This window comes from Sciurus carolinensis, chromosome 12 (assembly GCF_902686445.1).
Source record: "Sciurus carolinensis chromosome 12, mSciCar1.2, whole genome shotgun sequence".
Taxonomy (NCBI): Eukaryota; Metazoa; Chordata; class Mammalia; order Rodentia; family Sciuridae; genus Sciurus; species Sciurus carolinensis.
In genome coordinates this window covers 105,155,372-105,180,539 of record NC_062224.1, presented here as the reverse complement: position 1 = coordinate 105,180,539, position 25,168 = coordinate 105,155,372, and the positions used below count along the sequence as shown (strand labels likewise).

The 25,168-nt window shown below is 35.3% G+C and overlaps 1 protein-coding gene across 2 annotated transcripts in view; it reads right to left on the bottom strand.

Moving 5' to 3' along the window:
• Positions 1–25,168, bottom strand: part of Acbd6 (acyl-CoA binding domain containing 6) — a 149,823-nt gene that overhangs the window by 53,247 nt on the left and 71,408 nt on the right. The window lies entirely within an intron of this gene.

Here is a 25,168-nt window from a genome sequence, read left to right as displayed (position 1 = left end):
AGTTTGGAGAAGATTTGGAAGAAAAGGAGTATTGGCTTTAAATACCAGAATGGTTATGACAAAAAAGGGAGGATGATTTTCCTTCATAATTTTAAAAGCCAGAGGTAAAACCAAAGAATGTGATATAGGTAGGCATATTCAACATGTAGAAGACATTTTTTTAAAAAATATTATTTTAGTCATTGATGGACCTTTATTTTTATTTATTGATTTATTTGTTTATACGTGAGAGTTGAACCCAGTGCCTCCCATATGCTAGGCAAGCGCTCTAGCACTGGGCCACAACTCCAGCCCCAGGATACTTCTAATAATTAGACCTTCCTAAAATCAAATAAGCTATTTTGTAAAGTCAAAAGAAATGTTCAGCGGCTGGGGTGTGACTCAGTGGTAGAGGGCTTGCCTAGCATGTATGAGGTACTGGGTTCAATTCTCAGCACCACATATAAATAAATGAATAAAATAAAGGTCTATCAATATCTAATCAAACCGAGGCTGTGTTAACTACCTTTTTGAAATTTAGTTGAGAGAATTCCTGCTTTAGTTGGGAAGTTAAACTAGATGATCTTTAAATTTCTTTCTACTTTTAAGATTTTTACTATTAGGATTTACTCATGGTTATAGTTAGTGGAAGAATAGAAACTGGAATCCAGGTACTTGACAGCAAACCTAGTCATTCTAAACACAAGGTTATAAATCCCTTAAACATCTTCAGGCAGAAAATATTAGTCTTAGGCTAACTGGGTCAAGGAAGTGATGGTGGGGTCATGGGGCAGTGGAGAGTTCAAGGCTTGCCAACAGAGGGCAGCAGCTACTCAGCTCTAGTTGACTGCTAACACATGGGAATGTGCCCAGGATTGCCATATTTTCAGATTTTAAGAGAAGCAAAATCTGTACTTTGTTTTGTTTTAGTTGTAGGTGGACACGATACCTTTATTTTATTTTTCTGTGGTGCTGAGGATCGAACCCAAGGCCTCATGCATGCCAGGCAAGTGCACTACCACTGAGCCACAACCTCAGCCCAAATCTGTACTTTTACATGAAATTAACTGCCAGTTAATCACAAAGAAATTGTGGCTAACACTATAAGTGTCTAACAAAAACACACCTTTGGGTTGCTTGTAACCCATGGCAGTTTGTGACCATGACTCAAACATTCCTCCAAACTACTGATTTAAACAATCCTCTAGATTCTTTAAATTTATCAACATCCTTTTGTGTGTCTATGTGGTACCAGTGCTTTATCATTGAGCTGCATCCCCAGTCCTTTTTATTTTGATACAGAGTCTTGCTAAATTGCCCAGGTTGGCTTTAAGCATGTGATCCTCCTGCCTCAGTCTCCTAGTAGCTGGGATTCCAGTGATACACCACTACATCCAGCTCTTTGACTTGCTTTTTGAAATGCAAAGATTACATTACAGTCTAATACTGCTATGTATATAATATTTTCCCGTTTTTTTACAATTATACTCCTAATACTATAATGGCACCTACTATTGAGTTGGCTTTTTAAAGATCAACACTACATTGCAGTCTCACTGTTCACCTACTGACCACAATGACCATCAAACTTCCTGCTGATTATTATACACAATCTCTGTACATGTGTACATGAAGATAGCCCGTAAGTGTATTTGAATACAGTCCATAGATATTCTACAGCACTTATTTTATGGGAAAACAAACTTTTCTTTTAAGAGCCATTTTCCCCCTTATTTAATTACTATCTTTTAAGCAATATCAAATACTCTCTAAGCATATAATATAATCACCATAAAAGCAAGCTTGGTGATTTTGGGAACTCTGTGTGTGTGTGTGGGGCAGTGCTTGGGATCAATATTGGGGCCTTGTGCATGCTAGGAAAGTGAGTTACACTCCAGCCCACTTATTCTGTTGAGAGCATTTTGTTATTTTGTGTAATTCCTTCATCTTTAATTCCTGTCCACAATGTGACATTTAGAAGAGCATTTTAAACTCAGCAGCACTAAGTACAGTCAAACATATTTTATAACATGCATGCATTTTAAATAATGAACCTCAGAAATCATCAATGAGCTACCATGTCAACAAACACGTTAGTTCTTTTAAGGCAGGTGGTTGATCCATTTCTGAGTTCAGTAAGGAGGAACTTCCTGTCTTTTTAAGTCCAGCATTAAAGAATTTATACAATTCTCAGGGTACAATTAAATTTTTAAAGACTATAAAATGTTATGATTCTGCTATATGTAGCTAAGATGTTTAGAAATCTCTATGGTAAAGGAGGTGGATTATCCCGGGATTAAAAAACAATTCTTTTGTTTTCAAGCTTACAATAGCATAAGATGTCAACACTTTCTGGTTTACAGCAATAGCAAGAGAGAATGTAGCCAGGGGACCATTAAGGAGGAGCAATTTACTATACCAGATTGTAACACTTTGACAGTGTTCTATAATTCAATTAGATGTAAAAATAAGATGACACTGGGTGTTCTCTGAACTTAAAGTAATTTGAACTTGATTCACACTGTACTGGGAGGCAGTTGTTTATTCTCAGATACAAACTTGCAAAAGAAGTGACCATTCAATATAAAAATGACAGAAAAATGCTTAATAAGGGAAACACCTGATGAACAAAATAATGTCTACCTAAAAGATTTTCAGTACAAATGAAAAAATATAAAGGGCATAAAGAAAATAATACTATATTCTCAAAAAAATCATCAGATGACTGAATTCTAAAAGCACTGAGTATGGCAGAATATGAGGGAACACAACGCACAGGAAAAAATGGATGAAATCGGCAGTCAAAATACTGGTTGAACTCTGGTTATCCTACTTGTTAGCTTTGTGTCGTCCAATAATAAACTTAACCTCTCTCAGCCTTAAGTTTCCTCAACTGTAAAATGAAAACAATGTTACAGAGGACTCCTATAAGGATAAAATGAACTAATATATAAAACTTTTGTACAATAGAACAAAAAAAAGAATGTTTGATCTTTAAATACTGGTTTAATCATCTTTGTTCACAATTTTCAGACTCCTCATACATTGACATTTGTTACCCAAGAAAACTTTGCTTATGAGTTTGCATTTGTTTATTAGTTTGCAAATGTGGAGATTTCTTTGCATTGGGAATAAATAAATTTGTTTTATTAGTCAATTTAAGAAATACTTATAAAATATCTTCAGAGCTCTGGGACTTAAATAATACTAAAGTTTTGGTACACAGTGAAGACTAGACATAGCCTCTAACTTCATAATCTCAAGCCTTGAAGAGTTCATATTCCTTTTTTTTTTTTTTTTTTTAAATCTTATTCAGAGGCCTAATCTTAAAATAGGTAAAAGCTGAAGTGGGGAAGAAAACTTTTAGGTACCTCTGTGGGATTTATAAAACACTTTGAAACCACCAGGCTGCTAGGTAAGTCTCCTTCAACGTTTGTGTGGGACTGGGTTAAGAACACAAATGGAAGAGCCCAATCCTGCCTCCATTCCACAGCAATAAAAGGCCTCACAGATGGGAGTGGACACTTCCTCTCACGTGTCATTCTACACCGTTATTCACTTGTCCCTTGGCCACCCTTGAGGCCTACAGACACATAGTAGCAGCAAGATCTGCTCTTGATGGATCCCAGAAGTGAGCTGGGCAATTCTGGTGGAAGATGTGATTTTAAAAGTACAAAGGGAGGGCTGGGGATACAGTTCAGTTAGTAGAGTGTTTGCAAGGCAAGCACTAAGGCCCTGGGTTCTAATCCCCAGCACCACAGAAGAAAAAAAAAAAAAAAAAAGTACAAAGGGGATGTAAATTTTATATATGGGAAGGGGAAAACAAAAACAAAGAGACATGATTATCTTATGCCTCAGCTCACTCTTCTTTCTACTCCAATCACTCCCACCACAGCTTTAAGAGATTCTCTATATTTTCTTCAACTCATTTACAGTAAAATTTTCAAAATAAGAAAGTACATTTCTAAAAAATAAACAAATGTTTGAAAAAAGCAAGTAACAGCTGCATGAAACAAAATTAGTTCACTGCCAAGATATCTGTCAAGAGCAATAAGTCATTTCAACATGGGCATTGTGGTCTTATATAATGCATAACCTTCGTTTAAGAGTATGTCTAATTTATCTTTAGAACAAAGTCTTTAGCATCTACCTCTCAAGAATGTCTATCTGATATATGTGTTATAGCTATTTGTTTAGACCTGCCACACTCAAATAATTCTCTACAGAACAAGGAAGCATACTGACCAGCCATGAAGTATTCAAAGAACATTAAGATCAAGTACTCCTAATTGAGGTTCTTTCCTTTATTGTCTTTGCATAAATTTCTAAAATTACATTTTTTGGTCTATTATTATTTCTACTCCAATTCTATTATTTTTTAATATCAAACATATTCAGTGATAGGCCAAATAATGTGTTAAGAATAAGAAAAATATCAAAGTCCCTACTCTCAAGAAGTCAGGAATCTGGTGAATAGAGATAATTATAATAAAGAATGATATATTTTATCACAGATTAAATAAAGGCTATTACGGGAGCAACAAAGAGAGGAGTCTAAGTTTCAAACATGAACTTAAATCTTGAATATGCAGTACCTCAGTGTATAAAATACAACATAATTATTTCCCAGTAATTCTATTTGACAGAATTATATGACATACATAAGCTTTCCTAAAAGGTGAAATTTCTCTTTTACTTCCTGATTAGAAATTTTTCTATAATGCTTTCTCAAAACTCAATGTAGACAGACTGACTATATTTGGCTTCCAAATGACCTATTAAAAAATTTCACCTTTGGTCCCTCAATTTGCCATATAAGAGAAGTTGATGTCTTCTTATTTTGGTGTGTATGTGAACTTATTGAAAAAATATGGGGGTCTCAAAAAGAATAAAGGGCAGTAACTGTTTAAAAAGAAAACATGCTGGAAAACTAATGTTGAAGGCCTTGTTTATTTGTTCTGTTTAAAAATAAAAATATCTTCTTTAAAAAGCCTTTTCCCCCTCCCTTACTTTGATAAATTTATTACAGATCATTTGATATTAGAAAACATGAATTTGAATCTTGACTCTGCAGTAACTAACTCTGTGACTCTAGAAAAAATACATTTCACAAGGTTATTACAATTTTAAAAGGAGGTCAAATATGTAGACATATGTTGAACAATTTGAAAAATAACAAGTGCCAGGAAATAATTGAATTTTATCTAAATCTGCATCCCTCCTTTAAAAATGCAATTGCAGGGCTGGGATTGTGGCTCAGTGGTAGAGTGCTTGCCTAGCATGTGTGAGGCACTGGGTTTGTTTCTCAATACCACATTAAATAAAATAAAGATATTGTATACATCTACAACTAAAAATATTTTTTAAAATGCAATTGTATACGGAAATTCTAAACAGCTGTCAGTGATTCATCACAGGAATGAATCAGTTTAATCTGATTGTTTTTACCCTAATTCCTGCTTAAGGTAGGTAGTACTGAAGGACTGGCAGGGGGAAGTAGAGTTTAGAACTGCAAGTCTTTTCTACAGAATTAGGTATGGAAGTTACATAATTGTGAGCTTCTCATCTTCTCAAAATCCTCTCCTCCCCCTATCAACCGAGTTATAATTTCTGGAGTTGGGGCCTGTTTTTAAGAAGTAGTTGATTCTGGTAATCCAGGTTTGAGAACTCCTGAGATGTTACAAAGGAAGCTCATCAATTTCACTAAAGTGAGGAACACCAGATGAAAAAAATTTGGTCATGGGAGGCAGGACCTTGAGAGTCAATCATAAAGAATTGATTATAAATGAGAAAATCACTACAGGTTTTTGATCAAAGAATCATCTGTACACTGAAGTGGCATTTAGATAATAAAGACTGAGTAAGACTAATCTGTCAGAATTATGTTAAGATCAAAAATGTCAAGTAAGAAGTTGCCACAATAATATATGCACGAAGGAACGGTATTTTGGACTGGAGAAGTAATGACAGAATAGAATATGTCCTGTGAGGTTCTTCATGCATTATAAGGTCAACTGCCACAAGGGTTCCTTTTCCAACAAATGACAGTTGAACCTGAGTGGCAATAATGTCATTAAATGATGAGTGGAATGTGTATAAGTGTTGTACTAATTAAGTAGTATAATAGTGACGATGATGATGGATAAACAATAGAGTGTATAAAAGAACAGTCATGCTTTTGATAACTCAGGAGTTTTAAAGGAAGAACAGAATGGGAGAGAGGGAGACCTTTCCTAGTAGCATGCTAGCCTAATGGTTTATTGCACACAGTCCTTTTGTTACTTTCTATTATGAAAATATTTACATACACAGAAAAGTAGAGACTCATTATTCAGATTCAAGAGTTTCTAATGTTCTGTCATATTTATTTTTGTCTAAGTAGATTAACAAAATTATAGACATCACAACCTTTGTCCCTAAATATGCTAATATGTACCTAAAAATAAGAATATGTTTCTACACAACTAAAATATCATTATCACAGCTAGAAGAGCTAACACTAATTGGATGGTAATGTAACACAGTCCCATATAAATCAAGAAAACATCAATTTATTGCAGTTTTCCTTGAAAGCAATTCTACACATTGTTTATGAATTTAGTGGGAGAGTCAATGTTTTTTTTCAGTACTGTGGATTGAACCCAGGGCCTCAAGCATGCTAGAAAAGCATTCTACCACTGAGTTTTTTATTTTTTTTTATTTTGAGACAGGATCTCACCAAGTTATCCAGGCTGGCCTTGAACTCATGATCTCCTGCCTCAACCTCCCAGATAGCTAGGATTACAAAACTGTGCACCACCAAGTCTGGGTCAATTCTTAACATTAATCAACTTTGTAAATCCTTTCTATCCTACTAGGAATATAATAGAAACCCCTCGGCGATTTAATAAAAATGCATCATTAGAGGATCTTCACTTGATAATAGAAGTTACTTGGAATTTCATACACAGTACTTCCATAAGACTTTTCAGAGTTCTTGAGAATATTACTTCCTTCCAAGTGTCATGGGTATGGATTGAACATCAGCAAGAACCATGACATGCTCAAGACTCTGTCCTTAACAGAACCAAGACCTCTGGCCAGTGTCAGATAATCTGTCACTATAAGCTACTTGTATCCAAGCCAGATATTTATTGCTATTGATCTGCCTGGTCCTAGCAAAAGACTTTTGTTCTCCCAGACCGGGACTTTGACCTCAATTAAGTTATGAATTTCAATCCGATAGACTGCTCCACTTACCCTACTGCTCTCCCTGACTGGATTAATTAGAATTAGCTAGGCCGAGAGTCACCCCAAGCTCCTCATGGATCATGTTATTTTAATAATAAATAAAGGAACAGCAGCCATGTACAAGAAGTATTTTGAAAGATTGCTCATCTAGGAACATCATCATTCAGTACCTGCCAATATCAATTTCTCTGACTCTGTTACCTCATTTACTTTTTATTTCATTTCACCACTGGAATTTCCTTTTATTTCAGCTTTCTAAACATGGTCTTTGCATACAGAAATCAAAGTACTTGTCATTTTAGCACTCAGCTGATATTTTAGGGTATCATAAGAGAGTAACTCATCAAAGCAACCATTTGCAAAAAGTAACTTAAAACATTCAATAATCTTAGAGCATCAAGAAAAAATGTACCATCACCTAGGGAAAAGAACACTAGTTCTTGGCTAAGTGCACTTTTCTTACATAGCTGGCTAATGACTAAAAAGTAGATAAACAGAATGTAACTGAGAAGGCAATGTCCAAGTGTACACACAAAGAGTAGAATGTGGAAATATATTTATTTTTAGTCCATAAATCATTGGAACAAATACATATTGGCCGATGGAAATTCTAAATCATGTTGATATCAATAATAACTAGTGGATCGGGATGGGCTAAATACACCATTCTGTTCTAACTTTATGACTTAACTCTCCTAGACATAAATTGTAAAGAATATAAGAATATAAACATTCTGGGATACAGTTTTGAATGTGATACTTCAGTTGCATTCTTTTTAGAAAATATGAAGAAAATCTCAAAACCGTATAGACTGTGAATTGATAGTTTTGAAGTTGTAAAAATGCCTTTATTTCTTTGATTACAGAAATTCTTATTTTTGACAAAGAATTAAACTAAGTGCACCTGTGATTTCAATATTAAAAATAATGCAAAATTAAAGCACAAACTCTTCCCTCAAATTGCCAAGAATTTCAAGTGTATTTGGAAGGCACATTTTCAGTTAAAAAAAAAAAAAAAAAAAAAAAGACATGTGTAACAAGTAATTGTTTTATCAAGACTTTAAAAATGGAAGTATTTCTATCAAATACTCTTTCAAAAAGAAACTGACATGCATGAAAATGGTTCCTGTAATGAGAAATAAAACTGTTATATATTTAAAGATACAGCTCTTGGGCTGGGATATAGCTCAGTGGTAGAATGTTTGCCTATATGCATAAGGCCCTGGGTTCAATTCTCAGCACAGCAAAACAAAAATGAAAACCAAAACGGTGACTGGTGTTAATTTCCACCTTCTCCTCTCCCCTGTCACCACCACAGACATATGTATTGGGGTTCTGTAGAGTATATAAAACTCCATTCACTTTAGAGAAGAGTTTTATATTTTCCTGTGGAAAGGTGCTGTGCTCAAATGCCAATAAATGTTTCTTCCTTAGCACTCAAAAATACATTAGTAATGAAGGAAGAAAGCAAAACTGATATTATTATAAAAAGTCTGGGACCAGACTTAAAGGGTTATAATGAATAACAGAATCAAGGATTAAGAAAATAATTTGAAGGGAAGAAGTTCCAAAATGATTCACTCAGCAGGAAAAAAAATCAAATGACAAAATGTATTAGGTTTTTTGGCAATAAGCTTCTGTTTTCACACCTTTCATTAACTTGCAATACTCTTAAGTAGAATAGAAGCAATTCTCTAGCAAATCATACAGGTGATTTAACACATTAGCCCAGACTTCTCAAATGGCTCCTTAATTAGGGTCAAAAGGACACAATGAGAGAAAACAGGAAAATGTAACAGACTGACACCTTCATTTAATGAAATATTAAAATATGGATAATGACTTAGCATCACATAAATACCATAAGAACTCAAGGATAAAACTCAGAGACCAAAAATATCTCAAATATTATTTTAAAAACTTATAAAGAGTAAACATTTTATAGGAATGATTTGACATTATAAATATGTCAGTTCTATTTATAAATTCAATGCAATTCCAATTAAAAAATTACCAACAAGCTATTTTATGGAGTTAAAGTGATATTAAGGTTCCTATTTTTAAAATGCAAGAACAGCCAGGAAAATACTTAAAAATAAAGACTCTGAGGGAAGAATAGCTGTTTCAGACATTAATACCTATATAAAGCCTTTTAATTAAAATAATTTACCCAAATAGAGACTCATGGATCAGACCATAAAGCCCAGAATTAGACACAAATATGTATGAAGTACAGCACAGAACAGGTGTCATCTCAAATCACTGGGGGATGAACTTTTAAAATGTGGTGCTAGGATACCTGAGTCATTTGGAAGTTAGAATTAGATCTCTGTCTCAAAACATACACTCAGGATCTAATTGTAAAATATGAAACCATGCAAGTACTAGGAAAAAATCGTGGGATTCTCCTTTAACTACAAAATAGTTTCAGAATTGCTAAACCATACCCCTGTATGAGATACATTTACTAACTAGAGTAAAGCATGTTATGTATAGTCTATCATTAGAAAAGGCTTATAACTATGGTTTAAAATCCAGACCAATAAAAAGTCTGATGAACTGAATACATAAAAATAATTAATTTTATACAACAAAAGATCATCATAAACAAAATCAAAGAATAAATGAGAAAACGGGAAAATATCTGCTTCATATGCCACAGGTAAGGGCTAATATTCCTCATACATACAGAACTCTCACAAATTGAGGCACAAAAGGGCAAAAACCTGATAGAAAAATGGGGAAAATGTGGAAAACTAACTGAAAAATGGACATAAAGTCATTCTTAAACATATGAAAGATGTTTCATATGTCATATGAATGTTTCGTATGTCACTAACAACTCACACATACTTAAAGATATGCAAATTAAAACCCCAGTGAGATACCACTTCTCTAGCAGATTGGCAAAAACTTAAAAATACAAGAGTACAACTGATTGACTAGACCGTAAGGGAACATGCACTCTCACATCCTGCTAATGGGATGCAAACTGGTACACCCTCTGAAGGGCAATGTAGCAGTATCTAACAAAACCGCACAAGCACTTTCCTTTTGACCCAGTAATTTCAATACCAAAGGTATACATCCAACAGTATGAAAATACATACGTACAAGGCTAGTAACTGCAAAATTCTGGAAACAACCTAATGCCAGGAGAGTGGGTGAATAAATCATGCTATATACACAGCTGTGAATAAAAGAGAACAGTCTCTGTGAAATGATATGGAGTAACATCTAGGACATATTGTTAAATGAAAAAGGTGAAGTGCAAAAGAGTACCTGTAGTATATCTTCATGTAAGAGAGAAGGGGAGAGAAAAGTGTACATGTTCCTGCTAATTAGTGCAAAAGAAATATAGGAAGGATAAAGGAAAAACAAAAGAGACTGGTTATCTATCAAGAGTGGGTCAGAAAGGATGGGAAGAAGCAGGGAATGGGATTGGGGTAGTAGGAATAAAAAGGAAATGGCAATTCTTTGTTGTATATCTTTTTAGATATCTTGGACACTTAGAATCATGGTTATATTTATATACCCCCCAAATAAACATAAATTTAAAACAATTGTGTTTGTGATACAAACCTAAAAATGGCATATCAACACCAACAGTTGAACCTGACCTCAATAATATTACTATACTGAAGCGGGTAGGGAAGAAAAGAACTAACTTAAGTAATTTTAGAAAACAGGATCTTGACTGGATAAAGCTAATGATAGACTATACATAACATGCTTTACTCTAGTTAGTAAATGTATCTCATACAGGGGTATGGTTTAGCAATTCTGAAACTATTTTATGGTCATACCAGACTTGAACAAAATAAATACTATAAATAATGAGAGCTGAGTTTTTCATTTTTAGGGGAAAAAGTTACAAATAAGGAGTGTGATGCTGAGCTGGAATCAAAGCTATCAGTCTAAACACATGGTGTTCAATATATATACAGATAGATACAGAAATATAATGTATATGTATAAATGATTAGTATGCAATATAATTATTAGCATGTAAGTATATATCCTACATATCATGTATTTCTTAGTTCTGACTGTTGAGACAAACAAGAAACAATGCCATCCCAATAAGCAGATCTGAGTTTCTAAACCATTTTCTAGTAAAAGGAACAGTGATCCTTGAGAAATGATCGGTTTCAGGATTGAAGTAGGGAGAATATAATATGAACCTGGAATGAGAGAAAATGGCCATTTTTTAATAGAATTCCAATAGAAAAGAAGAAAAACATCATTAGGCAAATACCACATAACAACTCTTTCAGACATGATCCACCAATAGGATGCTAAATTAAATAGGCAGAAGTTTAGGAAGAAATAGGATTTGCGGTAATTCTCAAAATAGCTCCCCCATATTTATTAACTACTAAGGAAAGGCAGTAGAAAACCAGGCATACCATAACAGTGATTGGGGTTAACATAACCAGTTGAAGACAGATTAATATTATGAACCCCCTTAAAATGATGCACTGAGAAGGGCATGTCACTTTTGTAACATTCTTGCATAAAATACATAAACTAATTCCAATCAAGAGAAAATATTAGATAAGCACAAACTGAGGAACATTCTGGAAAATAACTGATGGGCTCTCTTTGAAAGTATCAATCAAGATCATGAAAGACAAGAAAAGACTGAGGCACTGTAACATAAACTAAATTCTAATTGGGATACCGGAACAGAAAATTTTTTCAACATTAATAGAAAAATCGTTGAAATTCAATTAAGGTTTACAGTTTAAATAAGAGTATCAAACCAATGTTAACTTCCTGATTTTAACAATGGTAATATGGTTATATAAAAAGTTAATATTAGGGAAACCTAGGTGAAGGGTATACAGGAATTCTGTACTGTTTTTTGCAACTTTTCTGTAGAGTCTAAAATTCCAAATAAAAAGGTCTTTTATTTTTAATAATCACTAAGTGTTAATGTTGGAATCAAAACAGAAAGTAGTTCTTCCTCGAAGAGGTTTTCAGTCCCCCCCTCACACACACACACACACACACACACACACACACACACACACACACATCGCACATGTAAGTAATAATGGTCATTCCATTAATGAGGGATATTTATTCCACTAATGTCAAAATTACTCTTCTATTTTTGTGCCTTTCTATATTTACAAGAACCTTTTTGTTTACTGTGCACTTACAGTCATCTTTCTGAAAATATTTAAATTTTAAATGGCAATTAAAGCTCCACAACAATGAAAGTCAATGGGTGACAATATTAACAACTAAAGACTGGGTTCACTCAAACACAGGCCATAACAACTACATTACCTGGATAGTGATTGTAAGATGCTGCTCAGTTTCAAGATGTTACAATGTAAAACAACAAAAAACAACTTAGAATTGATTAAATGTGACACAATTAGTTAAACACTGCTACAAGAATGCTGTGGCCTTGAATATTCCATTACTATAATAATCCTGAGACTCAAATTTTAACTATTATGGTTTATAACTTCTCAACAATATATTTATATGTTGTTTTAATAGATATGTAAAACAATTTAAGAATTGGAAAAACATGAAGACATATTTTTTAACAAATTTACAAAATATACATTTGTGTCATATTTACTTTAACACTGCATGTCCAGGTTACACATATGTAACAGAGAAAGGGCTATAAAAGGGAGAAGACAAGGCTTTTCCATTTCTTCAGAAGGATTTCTTAAAAGGGAATCACTCTTATCTCTCCTTGCTCCCGCAAAGAAAGAATGATACATGTCTTCAAAAATTAGAAAACAAGACACTCAGTGATATATATGGATTTGAATACAGACAAAAGAGAGAGAAATCTAAATTAAAAACCACTACCTCTTGGAAGAAAAACTACTGAAAATAAGAAAAAACTAGAAAATTATCTTAAGCGACTATTTTTCAAACTTTTCTCCATGGCCTAGTGAAAATGTAGAATTTCATTGAGGTCTTGTTTCTCTAAGTAATTTATGTACATTTTACATCCTATTTTACAACTATGTATGTTTATGCATAGAATGATTTGTAGAGCTCCTTTCAAGTTAAACTATTTGAATTCTGAAACCTTTAAGGAAAATGGATTCTTTGGGATGATGTATCACATTTATCTTGTGGTTTCTCATCTATTCTCACATATACCTTGTGCTCTACTTTTCCAGGGTTATAGAGCCCTCAGTTGGAAAAGCTATTAAAAAAAAGAAAAGAAAATTTCAGAAATAAATATTTTTGAAAAATATTGAATGGCACAGAAAAATGGTCACTATATAATATTAAGTGAAAAGCACTACAAAAGCGATATGGCTTACTTCTGGTTTCAAGGATGGCAGAAGATGCAACAGAGTAGTTTCCTACTATAATAATTCTTTTAAAAAGTTGGATTAACTGAAAAAATGTATTCATAAAGACACCTGAGAGTCATAGAAGCAAACTAGGACTAAATGAACTAAGAGCTGTTCAGAAGAGAGCAACTTTCCTGCTGTTTGCTCACCTGGGAGCATTTGCTGACTAAGCAAGGGTTCAAGACTGAGCTCAACTCAAAAAGGAGTAACAACGTTTATAGAAAATTAAATCAGCAAAACTTCTGAAGGTTGTGTGGGGTTGATGCAAAACTCTGATAATGACAGAAGTCCTAAACATGCAGTGGCTATTCTCCCACATGGTTTTATTCTCTGAATCCAGAGTCTGTGTGGGAAGCCACAATTTCTAAAATGGATAACACCATCTTCTGTAGTCTTTAGAGTATTTCCTGCTTGAGGAAGGAATCTGCCTAAAATTACAAATCTCAACCTCAACACATTTGCCAAAATTTGGAAGCAGTGTGAAGCCAGCTGGAAAACCAAGGTCAGAGCAGAAAAAAATCTGACTGAATCTTCACCAGTCTTTCGGTGAGACTCGGACCTGCAGGCTCATGAGCAGAAACCGTGACTTACTCTCCCTGATGTACACAGGGTAGAGCTGGACTAGGCCCAACCCAGTTCCAATGTGGCTCAATTCCTGACTAGACTGAGTTGATCAGCCCCTCAATCCACATAGCTGAAGAGGAAAAGGTGTGACCTCTTTCAGGTAGAGTAATGCTGACCTCAGGCTCAGAGCCCTTTATGTGTAATGCCGAGCGTATAATTTTAAAAAATGAGATACATCTCTTTCTCTCCCTTTCTCAAACAATTTATTTTAAATAATTTGGTACCAAGTAAGATGGAGTGAAGTAGGTATCTCCTTGGGAGTGAAACTGAAGGGAAATGAAGCAGAAGTATGTGAATGGTTGATAATTTCCCAAATTTCAGGGAGCTCAGAGAACACCAACCAGGATAAACACCATCATACAGGGAAAAGGGTAATGGTCTCTAAATGAAACCTAAATTTTGTCAGTAATAAAATATCAATACCAGTAGACAGTAATAAGTTACATACAGAGTAATACCTAGATCAACCACTAAAAAACTTCACAAGGACGTATAATAACAAATTTATAGATAAATACTTAGCTGAATTTATTCATCAACAGAGCTGTCTGACCTTGAAGGTTTTAAATTGCAAGTTTAATTTCTTAAACAGATACAGGAATGCGCACATTTTCTATTTTTTTTTTTTGGGGGGGGTTGGTTTTAATAAGGTGAGTTTTTCAAAGAATTTGTCCATTTCATTTTAAGTTGTCAAAGACTTAAAGTTACCCAGAACATTATCTTTCTACCATTTTAATATCTTTAGGGTACACAGTGATTAACTCCTTTTAAAAAAATTTCTATCAGTAATTTTTTTTTTCTGATAATTCTTGTTCAAAGTCAATTACCTTTACTGATCTTTTCAAGAACCAGTTTTTGGCTTTGTTGAGTGTTTCAATGTTCTCCAGATGTCAGGGTGTCAGTTTGTCCTCTGAGAGTTCAATTATCTAATATGTTCCAAAGTTGTTGCTTTTTAATTTGTTCAACTTTTGCTTCTGTGAAAAAAGAAGCGGGAACCAGAAGTCCTCAGTTTACAATGTAATTGTCTTAGATATTTTCAGTACATACATTGAGCACCAAATCAGATGATGATTTAATTTTTGATTCAAGTCAAAACATAATTTTAAAAAACTCAAGAGGAAAAGGATAACACATTATATTTGTCCCTATTTTAATGCGTTCTGTTTTTGTTTCTTCTTTCTGTTCCAAGTCTCCCATAATCACTTCCTTTGTATACGAAGTTTTTTCAGTCATTCTTTTTGAGTAGATCTGCTGGCAACAAAGTCTCTTAGTTTTTGTCCCATTGAGAATATCGTAACTTTGAACAGGACTTGAACAATATTTTCACTGGATGTAGAATTATGAATTGACAGCTTTTCTTTCTTTCAGTAATTGAACAATGTGCCACTTCCGTTTGGCTTCCACAAAAAAATCTGCTATCATTTGAATCTTTGCCCCCCCTATAGATATATATTCCATCCCTTTATAGTTGCTTTTGATGTGCTTCTCCCCCTCCCCCTTCATCTTCTAAAGTTAGATTCTGATGTGCTTTAGTGTGGATTTTTTCAGGTTTATCTCTTAAGTGTTCACTCAGCTTCCTGCAGCTGTAGGTTTATGCCCTTCACCAAGTTTGAGGATGCTTGGCCATTCTTTGAACATTTTTACAGCTCCACACTCTTCTCTCCTTCTGGGACTCCAACAAGAAGAAAATCTGATCTTCTGTTAACTGTCCTACAGTCTTGGAGTCTGTGTTGATTTCTTTACCATCTTCTTTCTCTCTGTTGTTCAATTAGGTAATTTCTATTGATCTGTCTTCAAGTTCACCTATCCTTTTCTTTGTTATTACCATCTACTATTGAGACCATTTGGTGAACTTTTATTTCAGCTACTGAACTTGATCTATAATTTCCATCTAGTTCATTTTTATATCTCCTATTCTTTGGCCAAGATTTTCCATTTTTTCAAGAATGACTAATTGCTTACAGAAACATTTTTATGATGACTAATCTAAAATCCTCATCAGATAATTTTAACATCTAAAAGTGTTTGGTATATGTTGACTGCCTTTCTGCATTCATATTGCGATTTTCCTGAGTTTTGGTATAAGTAATTTTTGAGTTTGCATATATGATTAAACTCTGAATCCTATTTAAATCTCCTATTTTGGCAGTCTCCCCTATTTGGGTTTCTTAGTTGTGGTTCCAATAATTTCATTTTCAAAGCCCTTACAGCATTATTCTGGTCTGCTTTGTTTGTGTGCTACCTACAGGCCATTGTGAAAACCTGGGCAGTATTCCATGCAGAAGTTCTCAAACCTTCTGTCATGTTAATTCTGGTCAGTGTAATGTGAGAGCCCCTTTGGGGTGTTTCCAGGACTTCAATATAGGTTTACATAGTCCCTCTCTTAAGCTCCCTCCTCTCTGAAGTCCTCCCCCACAGTACTCTCTGTTGGCAAAGGGGAAAATACTGCCTCTCACTGCCTTTATTTCTAGGGTGGGCGGAGAACAGACATCCAAGCTCACCACTTGGCCTCCTGTGACACCACCCTACTGGGAAAAGGGGGCACTGTTTGTTATCCACTAGGGCACATTACGGTTTCCCTTTCAGTCTTCAAACATGAGGGGTGGCACAGTTTTTACCCCATGGCATATGGCTGGGGCAGGGGCAGGTACTGTTGAAAAGTTCTATTGGATTGCCCTTTTCTCTGTCCTTTGGCCTTCTTGTCTGTGCCTTGCCATTTCTGGATTGTGAACTTCTCCAGAGCCCAATCTAGGCTATACAGAAAACCAAACAGACAACCCAGAGAAATCACCAGTCTCATTCCTCAATTTTGAGGCCCCAGGCAGTCTGCCCACTTCTACCCTTTGGTTTTCTTATGTTTACGAGTTTTCACCTGTACTTGGTAGGAAAGAAGGGAGAAATGAGTCTTATCTAGAACTAGAGACCCTTATCTTAGCATTAAAGAAACTCTTAATAATCTTAAGTACAGGTTTTCAGCACATAAAGAAATATTTCCTTTTTGGTTTTAAGAAACGAATATAACTGACAGCAAAACCTTTTAAGACTACTACAAGAAAAGAAATTAAAATTAATATTCCTTATAAATACAAATGCCAAAAGTTTAAATATCACCAAACTGAATCCAGAAAGTGGGATTTATTTCAAGAGAGCAAGGCTAAGTTTAATGACTATAAATGAATCGATCCTAGTATTATATTTGTTTTAGTCAGCTTTCTGTTACTGTGACTAAAATACATGACAAGAACAACTTTGAGGCAGAAAAGTTGATTTTGGTTCACAGTCTCACTCCACAGACGGCCAACTTCACTGCCCTGGGCCTAAGGTGAAGAGGCACATCAAAGCCAAAGGCATGGGGAGAAGTGCCCCTCAGCTCATGGCAACCAGGAAGGCGGGCGGGAGAGAGGGGGAGGGAAAGTGGGGGTTATGTCCCTCAGAGAAGATGATCTTTCCAGGGCACATTCCCAGTGACCCGCCTCCTCCAGTCATACGGGGCCTGTCCACAGTCACCACCCTGTTGTTCAAACCAGGATGGACTGATTGGGTTAGGGCTCTCACAATCCAATCATCTTACCTTTGAGCATTACTGCATTAACACAGGAGCTTATGGGGGACGCCTCATAACAAACCATAATGTTACTTAATGGTGAAGAACTGAACACGTTCTTTATAAGATAAGGAATAAGACAAGGATGTTTGCTATCATTACTTGTATGAAACATTATTGGAGGTTTTAGCTAGTGCATAAACAAGAAAAATGAAAAAATAAAAAGAGGGTATGAATTGGAAGAAATAAAATTATCTCTATTTGCAGTGAAAAAATCTTGTATATAGAAAATTATAATTCACTAGCAAACTATCAGAACTAATAAAAACATTCAAAAAGAATGCAGAATATAAGATCAATAAAGAAAAATTAACAGTATTTTACACACTAACAAAGAAGAATCAGAAAAGGAAATTTTAAAAATTCATTTACAATAGCAAAGAGAATACAATATTTAGCAATAAATTTAACAAATGAAGTGTAAGACTTGTATATTGAAAAACATTATTCAAAGAAATTAAGACCTAAATAAACAGAAAGACATTTTATATTTATGAAAATTTTTTCCCACCCTCAGTATTGGGGACTGAACCTACAAAGTTATATCTCTAGCCCTTTTTATTTTTTTAAATTTGAAACTAAGTTGCCCAGGCTGGTCTCAAACTTATGATCCTCCTGCTTCAGTCTTCCAAGTTGCTGAAACTGCATGTGTGTGGCACTGGGTCCGACCTGTTCATAGATTTAATAGTTTAAGATGGCACTACTTCCTAAATTGATCTACAGAGGTGCCGGCTCAGTGATGCATGCCTGTAATCCCAGTGACTTAGGAGGTTAGAGTAGGAAGCTAAGGCAGGAGGACAGCAAGTTCAAAGTCAGCCTCTGCAATTTAGTGAGACCCTAAGCAACTTAGCAAAATCCCTTCTCAAAACAAAATAAATTAAAAGGGCTGGGGATGTGACTTATTGGTTAAGTATCCCTGGGTTCATTCAATTCTTGATACCAAAAACAACAACAAAACAAACGAAAAACTAGAATCAATGTAATCCTTATCAAAATCAAGGTTGCCCCCCACCCCAAACAAGGAAAACCAGACAAATTCACTAGGGTTCAGAAAAGACAAAATAACCCTTAAAAAGTTAAAAGATCACCATTCTCTATTTCAAAATTTATTACAAAGCTACAGCAAGCAAGACTGGTACTGGGATAAGGATAGAAATATTGATCAGTGGAGTGAACTGAGAGTTCAGAAATAAACTTGCACTTTATGATTAATTTCCTCCACCCCCTGATGCTGGGAATTGAAACCAGGGACTTGTGCATGGTAGGTAAGTTTTCTAGCACTGAGCTACATCCCCAGTCATATAGTAAACTGATTTTTGACAAGGGTGCTACAATAATTTAATGAGGAAAAACCAGACTTTTCAACAGAATGCTGAAAAGAGTTCTTTTTCAAACAAAAAGTTGGACCATTACCTCAAGCTCTACACAAATAATTCAAAATACATCAAAGACCTAAATGTAAGAAATAACACTGTAAGTTTTAGAAGAAAAAGGTTTAATCATCATGATCTCTGATTAGACAATGATTGCTCAGAAATGACACTAAAGGAACAAACAACAAAATACAAAGTGAATTAGACTCCATCAAACTTTAAAAACTTTTACATTTCAAAGGATACCATCAAGCACTTGAAAAGACCAACCACTGAATGGAAGGGAATATTTGCAAATCACATATCTAAAAAGGAACTTGTATCTAGAATATAGAAATAACCCTTACAGCTCAATAGTAAAGAGACAAATAATCCAATTTTTAAAAATGGGTACAGTATTCCCCTGTGAACATACATGAATGATTAATAAGTACATGAAAGGATGTACAACATCATTAACCATCAAAATAATAAAAATCCAAACCACAATGAGCTATTACTTCACATACAGTAGAATGGCTAATGACAAGAAAGATGATAACAAGTGTTGGCAAGGATGCGGAGAAATGAGAACCCTCACGCTGCTGTGGGGATGTAAAATGATACTACCTCTTTGAAAAACAATAAGCCAAACACAGAGTGACCACATGACCCAGTAAGTAGATAAACCCAGGAGGAACAAAAAGATGTGTGTGTATGTCCAAGAAAGTTTACAGCTGCTTTATTCATAACAGCTGAAAGCTGAAGGGTAGTAGGGGGGACCCTAAAGGTTAGTTACTAGGAAAATGGATAAAGTGCAGCATATGCACACAATGAAATATTACAAAGCAAGTAAAAACAACTGATGTATATACCAATATGGATTTATGTTGAACAGGATGACTGATCCAAAAGAATATATACTATTCCAAATATTTCAAGGAAAGTTTCAACTAATCAGGAAGTACTTAAGGGAATACGTTTTCTAGGAGTTCAGCAAATGTTCTAATTTGACATAGGTGTGTGTGTGTGTGTGTGTGTAATGTACTGAGCATTTTACTTACTTGTATATCTCAATGAATTTACTTTATATGTCATAATAATTTTAAATAATGAAGGAAGAATACTTTATGTACAGTATTATTCCATGTAGCTTTAAAATGTTACATGCCTATAAAAAGAGGAAAAAAAGATGAGAATAAAATATGCTCAACTTTTATAGTGGAGAGGTTAAGAGCTTGAGTTATGGAGTCAAAATGATACCTTCAAATCTGGGCTTCATCACTTCCTGGCTTTATGACTTCTCTAAATGCCTGCTTCTTCATCAGTAATATGCAGATAATAAAGTGTACACTGTGGGACTGGAGGGATGACCAAAGAAGGTACATAAAGCTGGGTGCGGTGGAGCACGCCTGTAATTCCAGCAGCTGGGAGGCTGAGGCAGAAGGATTCAGAGTTCAAAGCCAGCCTCAGCAAGAGTGAGGCACTAAGCAACTCAGTGAGACCCTGTCTCTAAATAAAATACAAAATAGGTCTGGGGATGTGGCTCAGTGGTTGAGTGCCCGAGTTCAATCCCTGGTACTGACCCCCACCAAAAAAAAAAAAAAAAAAAAAAAAAAAAAAAAAAAAAAAAAAAAAAAAAAAAAGGTACATAAAATGCTTGGCACACAGTAAATACGAACCATAGGAGATACAAAAAACTTGTTTACATTATCTTCCTCCCTCCCCTTCTATGCACACACCAGTAATGGGATTACAGGTGCTTTTATTTATTGCTTTTTACTTTTCTTGGGTTTTTGAAATCTTTTATAAATACACTGACAGCTGGAGTAAGATTCTCTGAGAGGACCTGTGGCCTGTGCTATTTTATAAGCCATAGCTTATGTAATTTATAAACTGTAAGAGTCCGTAAGCATTTCCGCCCCACTCAATCAAAACAGTTTTCTTCTGACCTGTGGAATGCCCAGTGCACAGCGTGGACACCCGCACCACAGGTGCTCCTGCTCTTCCCGCCCTGTTACTGCCTTAATGCTACTTTACAACAAAGTTGAGAAAACCTACCAATAAATCTTCAGCATCCGAATTTCTTTTAATGAGCTGTGGATGTGCATGTGAGCTTCAGCCACATCCCAGGCCTAAGTGTGGGAAAAGCCTAATTTCCAGGGTTAAACTACAAATCAATACTGACCAGAGGAAGAGGCAAAGCCTCTACAACAATGCCAGATAACAAATGAAATCTATAAAGCCTCTTTCTTAGAAATAAAATAAGATTACAGGTTCCAATTCCATCAGAGTCACAGAACACACAGGCTGCAGTCCAATAAAAGAACATAAGAGATACTGAAGAGTAAAAATGACAGGAAAACACAGAGCAGACTTTGACATATCTCTAATTACTACTTCATTTCAGACTAATGGTAAAAATGATTCTTCAGCTAGTTGATAACATCAGCCTGCCTGTGCTGGGTTAGTACCAAGACCTGCGGCCAAGCAAGTAGTTCTAATAAAATTGATTTTCCTTTTTGGCAACCAATAGGCCAGTCAATGATAATGTTGTTTAACAAAGATTGAGTCATGAGGGAGATGAACCTTTCTTTCCATTTATTACATTTGTATTGTCTATATTTGAAAAGCATTTTTCAGTAACAAAACCAAAGAAGACATTATAAGGAGAAAGCTACTCTGAGAGCTCATCTCCAGAAGCCCTGTGACTTGAAGCATGTTATCAACTCAAACTGACAAAGCCAAAAGCATTCCCATTAACCCAAGTTAGATAGTTTAGATTATGACTGTCACTAACAAAGGAAAACCAAGGCTGCCAAAACACAAAATGGTCATGTAAGTGCAAAGTGGGGCAGAGAAAACATGGCGTGCTCACACGGGCCTACCCGCCCATCCTAAAATCCCACATGGAACTTTTCCTCTGCATTAAAGTCGGTGTTCAGTAAAGAGTATTCTATAAAGCCATAGACAGAAGGTATATTTTGGATTGTTTGCCTTACACTATCCAAACAAATACAACACAAGAAATTGGAAAGGCCAAAACCTCTGGCAGTGCCTAGTGGGGTCATTCAATTACAATATCCCCAAACAATTTAAGTCAAATAAAAGACATGAATATACCAACAGATTTTGTTTTTGCTTTTTGTTTGTTTTAACTTAGTAGAAAGGGTGGTTCAGGAAAGCAGAGGTTGGTTAGATGACTTCAAATGTTTGCACACAAAAATAATGCAGCAAAAATAGTAGGAAATATTCTGAATGAGTAGTGAAGAACTCTGCTCTACCAAATATGAAAACATTATGAAGCTATTATCCTTAAAGGAGTATGGCACAAATACATGAACAGAAAAACAGAGAATGGAAGAACAAGGTCAGTAACAGGCTGAAACACATGGAGGAACTGAGACTATGATAAAGATGACATTTCAAATCACCAGAGGGAAAAAATATTGATTATTCAATGAACATTACTGGAACAATGACCTGTTTTCTGAACAAAAATGAAGTTGACATTATCTGGATAAAAATAAAATTCCTATTACATACCAAGATCCAAAGTAATTCTAGATGGATCAAAGAAATCATGAAATGATGAAAGTACTAGAAGAAAACATGGGGAGGTTTTAACATATCACAAAGTACTCATTTCTTTAATATATAAAAGGTTCCTGTAAATTAAGAAAAACACCATCAATCTGAAGTAAACTAGGCAAAAAACATACAGATGTGTCACAAAAATAAAACAAATGAATACATGAGAAGATGGTCAGTATTTCATAATAAAAGAAATGCAAATTTTCAATGGTGCATTTTTTGGTCATCCAATGAATAGGCAGAGAATGAAAAGTATTATGACAAAATTATTTTAGTAAGAATGGAAAAATAAGAATTCTATCATACATTACAGGTGAAAGCATAAATGGTATTAGTTAACTGAATTGTGATAATCTGTAATAAAAGAATATTATACAGCCTTTAAAAAGATTAAGGCAGCACTGTATATACCAATACAGAGCAATATCCAGGATAAACTGTTAAATAAACAAAGCAAGTTATAAAACACTATGTAGTCTGCTATCACACTGTTACTGTATATGCTTGTACATATAACAAATCCTGACAGGATACGTAAATCTGATCATAGGTACTGCCTCTGGAGAAGAGAACTGGGTGTCTGGAAAACAATGTTGTATGGAAGAATTTTTTTTTAAATTACAGTCTTTTGTTGTACTTTTTGAGTCTTTCCCCCTTGTGAACATAATACTTATTTTTTTAAATTAATGAACTATGTATATTTCAAAGCAAGGTTATGCTTTGCTCTTATAAGACTATAGTTTGCCTTTATGACTCAAAGCTAGGGAACTGGCCCAAGAAAGAAGGCATAGAAATCTAAGTATTTCTTCTGATAAATAAAAAGGAAATCCCAATGGTTCTAGTAGGTGCTTAGGTTCTTTCTGGCTCTCTTATTCTAATTTTCTAACACTTTGTCAATTCATATTACTTTATTCAGCATTTAATTACTAAACACTTGCTAAATGTCAGCTATTGTGGTAAGCCTTGATGATACAGCCAAACTCTGAAGTCTGTATCTGGTGGTGTTAAGGAAATGGACAAGACATGTAAACAGTAAAATAAAACAGTTACAGTATCAGGATAATTCCCTGATGAGCTTAAGAACAAGAAGCTGTAATGACAGTGGGGGTATCTAACTGGTTAGAATGAAAGAAGGCTTCCTGAAGGAAATGGTGTGTATGCTGAAGCCCAGGAAGGAGAAAAAGGACAGAGAACATCGCACTTGCAAAGGCCAAGAGTAGCAGTGTGTTGTGCTGGTGGTAAACCAGGAGCCAAGTGCTCAGAAACAAGAGTGGAGGCAGCTAAGGCCAGATCATGAGGGTCCTCATGAACAAATCCTATTTACATTTAATCTTAGAAAAATAAAAGTAAAGAAGAGAATATTTGTAAATTTGCATTTAAAAAGTCCATCTAAATAAAACGTGGGGAACACATTGTAGGACCAGGATTAGAATCAGGATATAGTTCAGAGGTGCTGAAGTAACCTTAGAAGACTGGATTGGTATACTGTCAGTGGTGAACCAGAGGGAGAAGGGGGTGGGGACTAAGCTTACTGAGAAGGCAGAACCTACGCCGGTGCAGAGATGAGGGAAGAGTGAGGATGACTCCTGGCAAACCCGCTGAATGACTGCGAGTCAGGAGGGGCAGGAAGGAAGGGCGGGCAACTGCTGAGTAGAGAGGGAAGGGTCAGGGTTCAGGACTGTGAGTCTGAAGTGCCTGAGGGACATCAGAGAAGACGTGCATCTGGCTGAGATCTGGGTTGGTGATAAAGATGCCTTCTATTTCCTCTGTGAAACTGGAGATATTCTGAAAATAAGACAAACTGTAAGACTTGCCAGTCGGACTTAATGACAGACACTGTGATTGGTAACTCAGGGTTCTGTGAATTTGTTTTCTAGCTTTGCCTAGAACCCAGGTGTAGATGTGAAGAAAGCAAGCAACTGTATTAATCAGAATTAAGAGTTCTGCTAGGTTATTATGACAAATGAAAAACGGACTAAGGACAATAGCAGGGAAACTGTGGGTAAAATTGAACTGAAATGGGAGAAGGGGAATGCTATGGTTTGGATGTGGTTTCTCCCAAGGTTTTACGTGGAAGTTTGGTCTCCAATGTGGGATGTTAAGAGGTGAGGCACCCTTAAAGAGGTGAAGCCTAGTGGGAAATAATTAGGTTATTGAGACTGCTGCCCTCAGAAGAAATTGATGTTATTCCTGTGGGACCCTGGTTAGTTCTGTTGAGAGGGTTGTTATAAAGGAGTGACTCTGCCCACTGAGTTACTCTCTTAGCTTCCTGTCTTGCCATGTGACTCCTGCCTCACATACACTCCTGCCATGATGCTATCCACCATGATGTGAGGTGGCCAGGGTCCCTCAACAAAGCTGGTTCCATGCTATTTGGACTTTCAACTTCCAAAACTGTGAGCTAAATAAATCTCTTTTTTTTTCTTTTTTTAAATAAGCCTTGG